The sequence below is a fragment of the Aquarana catesbeiana genome, linkage group LG02 (assembly GCF_042186555.1).
Source record: "Aquarana catesbeiana isolate 2022-GZ linkage group LG02, ASM4218655v1, whole genome shotgun sequence".
NCBI classification, from domain to species: domain Eukaryota; kingdom Metazoa; phylum Chordata; class Amphibia; order Anura; family Ranidae; genus Aquarana; species Aquarana catesbeiana.
This window is the reverse complement of record NC_133325.1, coordinates 270575746-270590619: the sequence shown is the minus strand read 5'-3', so window position 1 is coordinate 270590619 and position 14874 is coordinate 270575746.

Sequence of the window (14874 nt, the reverse complement as noted above, 5' to 3'; positions counted from 1 at the left end):
AAAAATATATACTTACACTACCTTAAAAGGGGACAGTGTCAGAAGGGCAGACAGACGTTGGTGGTAGGGCAGTGGACAGCGTGTGGATGGTGTCAATAAGGCAGAGAATGGGGTCAGTAAAGCAGTAGGCAGTGTCAGTAGTTTTTCTTTTTTGATTATTTTTTACTATTTTATTGCGTTTTACAATTTTTGTTAGCAGCCCTGTTGGGGGGACTTTGGTGAAATATTCTAAATAAACCTCTAACGTCTCCCTCTTGAGACAGAGAATCGGGATCAAGGACACAGTCCTCAACCTCCATCTCTGCAGCCTCAGCTGCACAGAATGAATGAATGGGAAGTGTTCTGAGGCTTCCTGTTCATTCACAAACTGAAGCATAGTAAATAGTTTACTATGCTTCAGTTATGAATAGACACAGGACTGATTGGTACCAATCACTCACTGTGTTGATTCAGGAAAGGAAGGGGCTGGAAAATATGATATTCTTACCTGCCCCTTTCTCTGATCTCCATCCTGAAAGCAGCAGCGGGTGAGGAGAGAAAATGAGGTAAGCTGGCAATGCTGTGGGGGGAGCGGGGGGACAGGGGAGCACACAGGGGGCCTTGGCAGCTCAAATAAGAGAAGCCTGGACAGGAAGGATAGTGGGGGCGGCATGTACAGTTACGATTTCCTGTATTTTCCTCATGCAGCCGCTGAATGCTGGCGAGAGGGAAAAGAGGAGAAGCCAGCTTTTAGCAGCTGCAGAAGGAAAACACAGGAAATCGGTTCCTGTATATGCCACCCCTGCTGCCTTTCCTGTCCAGGTGTAAAACCAAATGTGATAGGGAGGCCGCATGGGTCCCTCGAGCATGCATAGGGCCACTATTGCCACCCCTGACATTATACCAGTGTTGGGGGCCATTCATGTCACACAAGGGTTCCTCTGTTGCCTGCACACTACAAGTCCCAGCATGTCCAGGACTCACCCCTTTCCCCATGCTTGCTTCTGCCACTCTCCCACATATGGGATGTCCCCCTCAATGTGTAGAAGGGAGGAGGGGAGGTCTCAGTCTCCCTCAATGTGTAGAAGTTCTCCAGCCCTGTGTCCTGGACTGTAGAATGTTCTCAGCATCTTTCACATCCCCTTCCCGACGTTCTGCTCCCACCTCCTCTCTCTTGATGAGCTGCTCTATTGTAGCATCTCCAGGCTGGCTCCAGCTGGACAGCATTACCCCCAGCCTGGGCCCTCCTCTTGACGGACAGCAGATCTGGGGCGGTGCAACAAGAGAAGAGGGAAGTGATCTGCGGGGACTGACATGGAGGTAGAGCTGAGGGGAGGCAACAAGAGAGGAGGAGTGCAGGACAAGCTCACAGGGGAGTATGGACAGGGAGGACACGGGGGTTGGGAGGCAAAGGGGAGAAGACTATCTCTGCTCGCTAGTGTGCAGTAGTCGTGCATCATTGCTCCTCCACTCAGCAGCAGCCTCGTCCCACCTGTGTGGAGGGGCATGGTCTGTCCTGTCACATTCCTCTCATACTTCTGTGCCATCCCTAATGGCAATGGAACTATATGCCTGCCAGCGCCTCTGATCAGTGCTGCCTATCAGTGCCACCCATCAGTGCTGCCCATATGTGCCACCTATGGGTGCCCACCTGTGCCGCCCATCAGTGCCTGTCAGTAAAGGAGAAAACATTTTTATTTACAAAGTTTTGTAACAGAAACTAAAAAAAAAAAAAAAAAACTTTTTTTTTTCAAAATGTGTTCTTTTTTTATTTGTAGAGCAAAAAACAACAACCCCAGAGGTGATCAAATACCACCAAAAGAAAGCTCTATTTGTGGGGAAAAAATGATAAAAAATTTGTTTGGGTAACAGCATCGCATGGCCGCACAATTGTTATTCAAAATGTGAGAGAGCTGAAAGCAGAAAATTGGTCTGGGCACAAAGGTGTACAAGTGCCTGATATTGAAGGGGTTAAAGTAATCTAACAAGTAGGTGTATGGGGTAAATCCGCGCAATGAATTGAATGTTTTAGTTATGGATATGGCTGCTGCCTCTACACATACAATACCACCTAAGTGGAAAGTATTAAAAAATGGTAAAAAAGCAGGAGTAGTATGGCGCTGCCCTTCCCTTTTTCCTTCTTTGTAGTGAATGTATTGCCTAGTATCCTTATAGAATTGCTTCTAAAACCTGTATATGTTCAAAAATTGAATAAAACTGACTGGTGGTGAATATTTCTATTCAAAATGAAAATACAACAACTGGTGCTCCAATTGTTCAACAAAGGTGCATTGTGCCCTTTAAGTTAAGTAATAAAGTAGTTGTGGATATAGATGTAATATCATCTAGATGGAAAGTGTTAAAAAAAAAAAAAGGAAAACAGGAATAGTATGGCGCTGCCCTTATGGAGACAAAAAAAAAAAAAAAAAACACCTCTCTTTAAAATGACTTTATAATTCCTAAAGTGTGTGTGCCAAAAATGAATAAATATGTGACTGGTGTCAAGTCCTTACTGTTAAAGGTACAATTGCAACATAAGGTGCTTCAATTATTCAACAAAAGTGCATAGTGCAGCATCACTAAAGTGACCAGTGTTAAATCATACAAATCCATACAACATTGTGCAAAATATCCATCGTAAATAGTGACTCTTGTGCTGTGACCAGTATTGGTTGGATAGGAAAAGTTCCGTTTATGAAAAAAACAAGTTCTTTTTGGAGTATTTTGTAGTGTTCAATCTTTGAGGGTCAAATATCTGTAGGAAAGCTTCTTATCCAGGTGCTGGTTTCTTTAATTAGTGCCTTGTCTGCATGCTCTGACAATGCTTGCACTCACCGGATTCTCCTTTCCCCTGCAGGGGTATGGATGGTCACAGTGTCTGCCACTGTGCAGCAATCAAGGATATCCCCCAAACTTTACTTGCGTATTGTGGTGTAGTAATTACATGTAAAGGAAAGAAGGTATGCCCATCGCGTAAAACCATAGGAGGACTTTTATTAAAACTTAATAAAAACTGGGGCCCCAGTAGAAGTCTGACGACGAAACGTGCGTAGGGCGGGTTACGAACGTCTTGCAGCACCTCTAACAAAGGGAATTCGCTAACTTTTGGCATGCTTGATTTGTTCATTTGAAATGTGAGTACATTTGTCTATTAAGTTTTAATAAAAGTCCTCCTATGGTTTTACGCGATGGGCATACCTTCTTTCCTTTACATGTAATTACTACACCACAATACGCAAGTAAAGTTTGGGGGACATCCTTGATTGCTGCACAGTGGCAGACACTGTGACCATCCATACCCCTGCAGGGGAAAGGAGAATCCGGTGAGTGCAAGCATTGTCAGAGCATGCAGACAAGGCACTAATTAAAGAAACCAGCACCTGGATAAGAAGCTTTCCTACAGATATTTGACCCTCAAAGATTGAACACTACAAAATACTCCAAAAAGAACTTGTTTTTTTCATAAACGGAACTTTTCCTATCCAACCAATACTGGTCACAGCACAAGAGTCACTATTTACGATGGATATTTTGCACAGTGTTGTATGGATTTGTACGATTTAACACTGGTCACTTTAGTGATGCTGCACTATGCACTTTTGTTGAATAATTGAAGCACCTTATGTTGCAATTGTACCTTTAACAGTAAGGACTTGGCACCAGTCACATATTTATTCATTTTTGGCACACACACTTTAGGAATTATAAAGTCATTTTAAAGAGAGGTGTTTTTTTTTTTGTCTCCATAAGGGCAGCGCCATACTATTCCTGTTTTCCTTTTTTTTTTTTTTTAACACTTTCCACCTAGATGATATTACATCTATATCCACAACTACTTTATTACTTAACTTAAAGGGCACAATGCACCTTTGTTGAACAATTGGAGCACCAGTTGTTGTATTTTCATTTTGAATAGAAATATTCACCACCAGTCAGTTTTATTCAATTTTTGAACATATACAGGTTTTAGAAGCAATTCTATAAGGATACTAGGCAATACATTCACTACAAAGAAGGAAAAAGGGAAGGGCAGCGCCATACTACTCCTGCTTTTTTACCATTTTTTAATCTAACAAGTAAACTATTTTTAAATGCAATTTGTTCCAATTTAACCCTGTAATAACTTCTAGTTTACCCTAATCCATCCTAATTATCTCCGGCATCCCTTTCTCCAATCAACTGTTTTTCTTTATTTTGTTTGTAAATAACTTTGCAATGCTTTGTATCAGAATCCTAATTTTGTCATTTTAAATAGGGCAAATGATAGAAAAAAAATGTATGCTTTTATCTACTAACAGTTTGGCTAGTTCACACCACATGCAGTCCAGTGCATTTTTTTCTGCATCAAAAAGTCATGGAAAGTAGGTTATATGGTTTCCAATGGCATAGTTCATACCAGTGCAGTCAGTTCCAGGGCTTTACAGTTCCAGAAAAAAGAGAAAAGAAAGGAGAACATCCTGCATTCTTCCTGCACTGGACTGTACTGGAATGCAGTAAAACGCATCAAAAATGCACCTGAATGCAATGGAACGCAACAAACCCCAGTACAGTGGAACAAAAAAAAAAAAAAAAAAAACAGCAAAAAAGAAGAAAAAAAGCATCTGGGATGCATCCAGAAATGCATCAAAAATGCATCGGAACACTCCAAAAACATGTTAAAAAATGCTCATGCAAAAATGCATCCAGAATGGATCTGGAGTCTGTTTTTGTGGTGTAAACCAGCCCTAACACTGATCAACATAGGGAAAAAAAAAAGGAAGCTTGTTACTTTTTTTTTTGTCTATGGATTGCATGCAAAATTAAGATAAGTTTTGCAAGACAGTATCACCAAAAGAAAGCATTGCCTTTCCTAAAAAAAAAAGGATATTTGTAATTTTTTTGGTAATAAGTAACGACAGGCTCGGGTGACTAGCACTGGTGCTAATGACAGGATCAGAAATCTGCTGAGTCCTGCAGCTGTTTCAGCCACCTGTGAGCGGTTAGCTGCGGCCACCAAGCCCTGTACATTTCAATGACAGGTCGGCATTGGCCGCACCGCAGCTATCCGTAGCTGCCTGCAGAGCCAGCGATTACTTGCAGCGATCACTGCTAGCCGCACTTTGTCTGAGGACATCTGAGAATATTTGAAACTCAATAATTAATTCTATATGAGCTAGTTAGTTAGCTGCATGGTTTCGGGACATATTTGTATATACTGTAAGTCCAGTGTTGATTGTTTCGATTGCATTTACACACAAGCATTATCCTTTAAGTGTTTGGTAAAGCAGAACCAAAATTTTCATGTTTTCATAGCTAAACTTTAGCAGGTGTTTCCCTTTTTCTTAAGAAGTAACATTTTCCTCCCTGTAACAAACATTTTTAGATAAACAAAAGCTCAAAAGGATATAAAAAGTAACTGCTATGGCAGATGGACTGTAGAAGGGCAATATTTGTAGAAATTTTAGAGAAGCAGTGTCAAGGAACTAAGGTTAATTGGTCCTCAGAGTATGAAATTGTGCTATTTTAAGTTTCTTCTCTTTTTAGCATGCAATGCACCTTTCACTAATGTTTAGTTCAAACAAGCATTAGAAAATAAATAAATATATATCTATTATATATATATATAAATAAATATATATCTATCTAATATATATATATATATATATATATATATATATATATATATATATATATATATATATATATATATATATATGTGGAGGAGGCGGGCACTCTGTGCTTTGACCCTCCAGCACTCACTGGAGTGGCGGGCTGTGGAGGAGGCAGGCGCTCTGTGCTCTGACCCTCCAGCAGTGACTGGAGTGGTGGGCTGTGGAGGAGGCAGGCGCTCTGAACCTCCAGCACTCACTGAAGTGGTGGGCTGTGGAGGAGGAGGTGGGCGCTCTGAACCTTCAGCACTCACTAGAGTGGCGGGCTGTGGAGGAGGTGGGTGCTCTGACCCTCCAACACTCACTGGGGTGGCAGGCTGTGGAGGAGGAGGGCGCTCTGTGCTCTGACCCTCCAGCACTCACTGGAGTAGTGGGCTGTGGAGGAGGCGAGCACTCTGTGCTCTGACCTCCAGCACTGACTGGAGTGGTGGGCTGTGGAGGAGGCGGGCGCTCTGACCCTTCAGCACTCACTGGAGTAGTGGGCTGTGGAGGAGGCGGACGCTCTGTGCTCTGATCCTCCAGCACTCATTGGAGTAGTGGGCTGTGGAGGAGGTGGGAGCAGCATGCTGAGAGGCTAAGCCAGCTGCCTGTAAGGCATCTGGATAGATCCAGACATTATTGTCGGGATTCATCTGTAATGGGCTTTAGTAAGCTGATTCTAGGTCAAAAGAGAGCACAAGTAATAGCACTCCTGTGACCCACAAGAGAAGTATGGCCAAAAAAGCTTTGACCAAGCTGGTATTTTAACTAATATCGTAGTCTCACTGCCATTTCAATGGTGATTTGCTCACCGGTTGCTGAAAAACAAATGTGCTAATGTATGGGTAGAGTTTTAGCTGCCTGTAGTTCCATATTTAAAGTTGAAGTCCAGGATTTAAAATTTTTGTCTAAATACACAAGCATGTGGATTTTTACTTAAACTATTTTCCAAAATGAATTTTTTGTGCAGGAACTTCCTGTAATAGAGAACAGTCAGTGCTGCTCTATCTCCTTGTGCAGGGTGACTGGTCTGGTCTTGTATCTGCACCCTCTTGTTTTCTGCAGGCAGCCTGTAGTGAACTTGGTCCGTCCCACAGCTCACCCCTCTGCACAGGCTATGTGCATTACAGGGATAATGTTACTGCTACTTTTTCAAAGGAAGAACTATGCTTGGCATTTTGGTGCACAGAAAGTGGATTTATACCAATGAGCCATAACATTATATCCACTAACCGGTTAACTGAATAGCATTAATTATCTCATTACAATGGCATCTGAAAGTTGGTGGGACATACGTAAAAAAAAAAGCCACTTTTTTTTACGGATTTCAAATGAGATGCATGGTTGTCTATGGAACAACACACACAGAGGCAGGATCTAGGCTGTCTGATTTGGGGGTGCAGTAAAAAATGACAGAGGTACAGAAGATATGAGGTCAGCAGGGCAGTAGATAAAATTCATTAGAGCAGTGTACAGGGGATCAGCAAGACAGAGGATAGGTTCGTCAGTTTGAAGGGCAGTTCACAGTGTGTAAATCAAGGCAGTGTTGAGGGGTTAGTATAGCAGATGATAGCAGTCAGCAGTGCAGAGGACAAGGGTTAATAGGGCAAGGTACAGTGGTCAGCGGAGTTGAGGGCACTGCTGGAAGGGCACTTAAGAGAGCCTTCTCCCCACACATCACATAGCTGAGATGGGTATCCTTCCACACAGTGTGAAGCTGGCTACTGCAGCTGCCAATCCGATCTGGGTATTCACAGGTCAGAACTGCACCGTAGCAGCCAGCTACACATTGTGCAGATCAAGGCCGTGTCTGTAAGGGAATCTGACCTCAGCTATGTGATATGTGGGGAGGAGGAGATCTGTTGAGTGCCTTGTGCAGTGAGAGCAGTGTTGGGCCAAGGTCATCTAACACTAACACACAAGGTGAAGATGGCAAACTGCACCCCCCCTGCCCCCCACCAAAAAAGAAAAAAAACAGCACTAATCAACACACTCACATCCTAAAACTCCCTCTGCAAGCCCAAATTCTTCCCAAACAAAAATGCAAAAATTCCCCATCCTCACAGTTCAAATCATCCTGCACAAATATTTGACCCCCCAATCCCACCTTCCAGCTCAAATCTCCCCTGCCCAAAAAAATTATCTCTCCTAGCACAGATCCTCTCCCCCATTTCTCCTCAAAATCTCCCCTCCTAGCAAAAATCCTCCCCCAAAATGACCCCCCCCCCCCCAAGTACAAATACTCCTTTTCATTTGCTCATTCCCAGGACAAATCCCCCCCCCCCCCCCCCCCCCAAATTCCCACTCCTAACACAAATCCCCCAAATACCTACTCCTTGCACAGCCCCCTACAAATTGCTTTTCCCAGCACAAATCCCCACCCTTACCCAAATCCCCCTTCCTAGCACTAATCCCCCCAACTCCACAAATCCCCCCCCCCCCCTAGCACAAATCTTCCACAATCCTTCCGCCTAACACATACCTCCCTCCTAGCACAAACCCCTCTCCCCAATTACCCTTCCCAAAACAAACAACCCCTCCCCTGCCCCCCAATCTTACAGGTGGAACTGTCTACAGGAGTATTGAGCAGGTGCTGACTCTCTGTGCTCTCCCTCCTCCTGTCATAACAGTGATCCTCCATAGAGCAGGTTACACAGGATCGCTCTTACATCCGAGGGTACATGGCTTGATTACCCGCCCCCATCTTCTCCAAGGACTGTCAACTCCCGGAAATGTGGGTAGGGGGAGGGTAATCAAGCCGTGTACTGTTGGATGTAAGAGTGATCCTGTGTAACCTGCTCTATGGAGGATTGCTGTTATGACAGGAGGAGGGAGAGCACAGAAAGCCTGCATGTTCTCCCAGTTTTCTCTTCTCTGCTGCTGCCACTTATCCTCTCTGGACTATTAGTTCACTGCAGTCAGCCTTGAGTGAGGGCATGGGGGGGAAAAAGTTCAGCAGGCGTGGGCACAATCTTAATGTGGGGGAGCAGCCGGTCTAGGGGGCACAACTAAAATCTGGAGAGGAAAGCAGAAAAAATGGGCATCACAGTTTACTGTATATGTGGCTGCATAGCTGCAGACCGCTCAGGGTGCCCATGCTGACCCATGTCCTTAGCCAAAAGAGTCTACAATGGGCATGTGAGCATCTGAACTGGACCACAGAGCAATAGAAGAAGGTGGCCTTGTCTGATGAATCATGTTTTCACGTGGATGACTGGGAGGGTGTGCATCGCTTAGCTGGGGAAAAGATAGCACCAGGATGCAGTATAGGAAAAAGACAAGTCGGTGGAGGCAGTGTGATACTTTGGGCAATGTTCTGCTCAGAAATGGCAGACCATTCAGTTTTACTTATATGTACAGTACCACCTACCTGAACATTGTTCGTGACTAAGTACCCTTCATGGAAACGATATTCCCAGATGAGAGTGGCCTTTTTCAGCAAGATAATGCTCCCTGGCACACTGCAAAAAAATGGTTTAAGAATGGTTTGAGGTACCCAACGAGTATAAGGTATTGACTTGGACTCCGAATTTTCCAGATCTCAATCCAATTGAGCATCTGCAGGATGTGCTAGAAGAACAAATCCAATACATGGAGGCCCCACCTCACAACTTACAAGACTTAAAGGACCTGCTACTGACAGCCTTATTCCAGCTACCACAGCATACTTTTAGATGTCGAGTGGCGGCCATGCCCTCATGGGTAAAGGCAGTTTTGGTGGCAAAAGGGGTACCTACTCAATATTAGATGGGTGGTCATATAGTTATAGCTGATTGGTGTATATCTTTTTGTCGCTTTTGAGGAATATATGTAAATAAAGTTTTTGTGCTTGAAGTTCAGCTTTAAAGCTTTTAGTATAATTATGTTGTCATTATGACTTGTGCATTACTAAATTAAAACACGAGGTCATAACGGCAACATGTGTATTGGTGTGATTTGGGATGGTATATGCACTTCACCAGTGATGAGGTTTGAGATCGCTGCTACAATTGTTTCATGACAATCCTGTTAAAGGTTTTCGGACCCAGCAAACTTATGCCTGGTACACATTAAGTTTTTTTCGTTCAACCTAACAGGAGGAGGTTGCTGTACCAACTATGCAATGTTAGTACAGCAATATCCCCACTGTACTATTGTGTTCTGATAGGGGGACCTGATCGGATTATGAACGACTACTGCTTTCCCTTTCTTTCGGTATCAAGATTCACCAGCCATAGATTTCAATGGGGCTTGAAGCTAAGTTCTGGTGTCAGAGATTTCAAGCAGGATTCAACTAACCCATGAATCAAACCTGGGCATATTAACTCATCCCGACACTGCACTACATGCTGTTAAAGTGGTTGTAAACCTTTTACAACCACTTTTAGCTACAAGTAAGCGTATAATAAAGCTTACCTTTAGCTACCCTGGATATCTCCTAAACCTTCACAGTTTAGGAGATATCCCCTGTATCTGCATGTGCCTATGTCATCGGCACATATGTGCCTGTGCTTTAGTTAGATTGTGCCATCACCGGCAGCTCCCGCGTGCATGCGCAGAAGCGACATCATCGCAGCTCAGGCCATTCACAGCGCCAGAGCCCTGCAATACCCGGAAGTAACTTCGGGAGTGATGTCGCCAGCCGGAGAGGTAAACAAGGACCGCTGCGGGGGCTTCAATCTAAGGTAAGTAATACATAATGAGCTAGTATGCTATGCATACTAGCTCATTATGCCTTTGTCTTGTAGGTTTTTATCTTTTTTTTTTGTTTGTTTTGTTCGTGGGTTTACAACCACTTTAAGGTCTTTCATTATACATGAAACAAAATGTCCCCTTATTGCACCCTTACTGCACCCGGAGACGGAAAATGAAAATCTGGACGTCAGCCATTTAAGAACATTTTCACCCTCAAAAAGCAATTTCTTATATTGTTTTCACTCACTAAACCTTACAAAAATACACCAGCCAGCCACTTTTAATGTGACGCATTAGTCAACTCTCTAAAAAGCCTGTGGTGTGCATAGTTGTCAGCATTATCATGGAACCCCTAGCAACCTCTGGAATAAATGTGGTTGAGAACGAATGATCTAAATAAATAAAAGCAGAGATAACAATCATTTCATCAAAATGTCATCTATTAGAACATACAGTAGACTGTCAATGTATGGTTCGTGTTCAGGGGGAGGAAGCAAGAGCTGATTTTGGAGGAGGGTGCCATCTGGTGGTGAATGGAAGAAATAGAAGTTTATGGTGGGGTTGGGATAAAATGATAGCAGATTGGTGGAGGAAATGAAGCTGATGCAGGAGCAGAGATGTCAACCCAGGAAAAAGGTAAACAAGGGGAGAATTATACTAGGGGCACGCTATGAGTGCCATGACAAAAATTGAGTGATACTAATTTGAATAAGGAATGTGGTTAATATTTATAAAGGTTATGTTTTTATTTTCATGTAAATAGCTTAAAAAAGTATTTTAAAAGTAATAGCTTCCACTTTATTTTTCCTCATTAACATAGCCAATTTGGGCCATACTATGACAAAAGTCGATGTAAATCTGAGGCAGGTATGCACATGTGTTTGAGACCAGCCACAGCCAAAAGTCTGTACAAATTAACAACAGGCTCTAGGAGCCACTCATTTCTTTCTAATAGCGTGTAAATGCTTGGATGTGTGGTTCCAGCCATGTCGCCTTTCCATCTGTCATTGATTTGTACAGACTGCTGGCCACAGCTGATCGCAAACACCTTTGCATGTATTCCATTGATTTAGGCTGATTCTAGGTGGTGTCAGCCCTGTAAAATGTGGCCTTAAACTCAGAACTGCTTTAAAAACAACGTTTGTAATGATTTAAAACATATCAAAGCAGCTCAGATATATTAGGCTGGGAGTTACTTAAACATGTAAATCAAATATTGCCTGTTATTTTAGAAAGCCCCCTCCCTAAGTCCTCAAAGTCCATACATCACATGGTGAGCAGTACAGAATATTAAGGTCCACTTCACACAATGCTGTTCTGATGTGGTGCATTAATGCATACAAGTTAAAATGTGGTATTTTTCACATTAATGTGTGCTGTGTTAAAGCAGCCCTTTTATTTGGAATGGGCTTTCACTACAAAGGCGGGGTGGGGGTTGAAGGACCTGCGCCTTTGTGCACTGTGCTGTGTTGCGGCGCTGGTCCATTTGCACCTACTGTACTTGTGCATTGGGGTGCTATTCTAAATGCATTGCAATAGTGCATTAAAAAGACAACGCAATGTATAGGTCTGAGGGGGGCCCTAAATCCTCACTCTCCTCTTAAATAACCTAATCATAATGACCCTATAACCCCATGTTAACTAAACCCTCTAGAATTTAACAAATGCGATGCGATCCGGGAGTCTACCTCAGGTGGTGCTTTTCTTGGTTAGAGAAGTCTCCCTGTAAGCTTACAAATAAATGTCTTTTTTCATATAAAGAACTATACCAACCTGCACCTGCCTGTATTCATGTTACTGCACCCCAGACACTCCCTGCACCCGTTACCTTTAAGGACAGTAGAGACAGTGAGATGGAGAGAGAAGGAATACTAAAGGGGCAGATCAAAAATTAGGAACAAAGGAGGATAGTGTGGAGAATGTGGTAATAAAAAAAAAAAAAATAATATCTCCAAAGAAGGATTATCACAGAGCACAGCACTTTTCTAAACAGAGGACACAGCAGAGGATTTTTCCTTTCAGTCACACACCAAAAAAAATAAAAATCTGACTAAGCTTACAACTAGGGGTGCATTCACACCTGCAAAAGCAATGGGAGGCTGCTGGCTCTCACAGCTAATCTCCGTTGTGGCAATCACATTTGAGTGATTGCCACGTGAGCAATTACTCACATTGCTTTCGATAGGGCTGCCTCCCTCTGCTAATCACAGGACACCTGCATTGCTCTGACTCTTAGCCCCCGTTCACACCAGTGTGACTTGTCATGCAATTTGACAGGTCAAAGTTGCATGACAAGTCGCACCCTATTTCTTGCTATGGAACCATTCAAATCGATGCATTGACTTTGAAAAGTTTTTTTTTGGTGATGTCATGTGCAACTTGCATTAACATCTGTGCATGAAATCACACAGATGCTGGCAAGCTGCACATGACCGGCGGCTTTGTAAAATACCACTGAAGTAGCGCAATTTCAAAGCCACATTAAGTTTGAAACGGGGCTTGAGGCCCGGTTCACACTGATGCGAGTTCATAACGAATGTGATGCGTCAAAAACACTTTAAATTCGCATGTCATCCCTAAAGTCATTGTTTTCAATGACGTTCGTACACATACATGCGTTGCGATTGCTCTACGAATGTGATAAAAAAAAGGGTCTTGTGCGAGTTTACTGCGTTGCTGTCATTTACATTGATGTCTCCATAGACATCAATGTAAATTGTTCTTGAATCGCATTGATGGTTCACATATGTGCAAATTCCACCACACTACTATCCACAAAGACCATGAAGTACACAGGTAGTTAACACCTTTTTTTTTTGACATTATGATTCCATTGGCTAGAACATCAATCGCAGCTATGTCCAACTCCTGAAATTCGCAGTAAAATCGTGGTAAATTCGCTGTAAATTCGCACCTCACACAGGACAAAAAACTGAACAAATTCACAGCGCAGCAGTGTAAACCGAGCCTGAGGTGTGTGTTTATGTGTATAAATTTGACTGGAAACAGGAATCTGAAGGCTGACTCATTGTGCTAACTCTTTGTTTGAGGTGTATGTGTGTGAAGTTATATTACTAAGCTCAGTAAACAGGCTTTTTATTAGCAGGAGGCAAGGACAAACTTCAAAATGTGAATAATGATCTATTTGCTCCATAGGACAGTACATAATATTTATATGCAATGTTTCATATTTGACTTCAAAAGGTTTTAATCCTTTTTCCTGACAATAATAAGGAAAATATGTATAACCAAATCTACTGTGCATTCCCTTTATAGAATGAGAATTTCTTTTCCCCTCCTGAAGTGTCTATGCAAATGCCAATTTTCTTGTTTGGTTGCATAGGTATAGGCATTCACCTCACCCCTTAACCATTGCCTTGTTGGGTAGATAGACTGTGAGTTTCTATTTATTGATTTCAAATGTATTATTATAGACGAATGAAAAAAAAAAGAAGCAGTTGGGCAGGGTGAGAAAATTCTGATCGTTTAAAATTATGAATGAAAGGCTTAAAAAAAAAATGCATCCTAACACACACTAACACACAAATCTGTTCAGATTGTGTCTAAAGTGATTTAAATGCCAAAATGAATAAGGACTGAAAACCCTTGTAAACAAATGTGTGGCTGGTAAATACAAGAAATGCCAATTTCTAATGAACATTTAGAATGGACATGCTTAAACCTATTGCCTTACTAAAACAGAGTGCAGAAGTAAACCACTCCTCAACTTAAAGGGTAAGTTCACCTTTACAGAAAAATCTGTAAGGTGAACTTACACAGGACCAGCTCCTCTCAGGCCCCCCCCCCCCCCCCAGTCCCGCTGACCTGGATTGCGGCAATCTCCCGTTCTGAGCCCTGGTATATCCGCGTCAGGAGTCCGGGGCTTAGAAATCGCCTCGGCATCAACGAGTCATCTTCCCAGCTGACAGGACGGGCTATGCGGCTTCTGATTGGTCGGCGCCACCCAGGTGACCGCGCTGACCAATTAGTGCATAGGTGTAGCGCTGAGGTGCCAAACTAAGTTACCGCAGCTATAATGTGAACATAAATAAATTAAATCAATAAACAAACCACAGTAAACTTATATACATAAATGCAAATGACACGTGGTGAGAGGATATGTGAAAAAATCCAAAACACACATAAAGTAAGTAAAGTCCATAAAAATCTCAAGGATCCACAATGTGCAGTGAATAATAACAGTCCATATTGGAATAAGATGGTCTCGATCACCATACGTAAAGCCAATGTGGTAGATGGAAAACAGGAACACAAATGTGATGGAGCCACCACCAAGATAGATGCAGGCTTACCAGAAAGTTTGAACTCAAGAGAACATACGTTCTATGAGTCAACAGGCTTGTATTGTCAGCCGACAATGGGGGTGAAACCTTGGGGGTCCTCAGTGTTTGGAGCCTGGAGCTTCTTAGACTTTCATAGAAGAATCGTCTCCATACAGGTGGTTACACATCAGAAGAGGATGGCTTAGCTTTGTTCTTGCTCACACAGCACTGGGGTTACTGGCTCCTCCTACGTGTTGCATCACTGGCACGTGACTTTTTCACCTTGGATCTATTCACCCACCCATGTGACG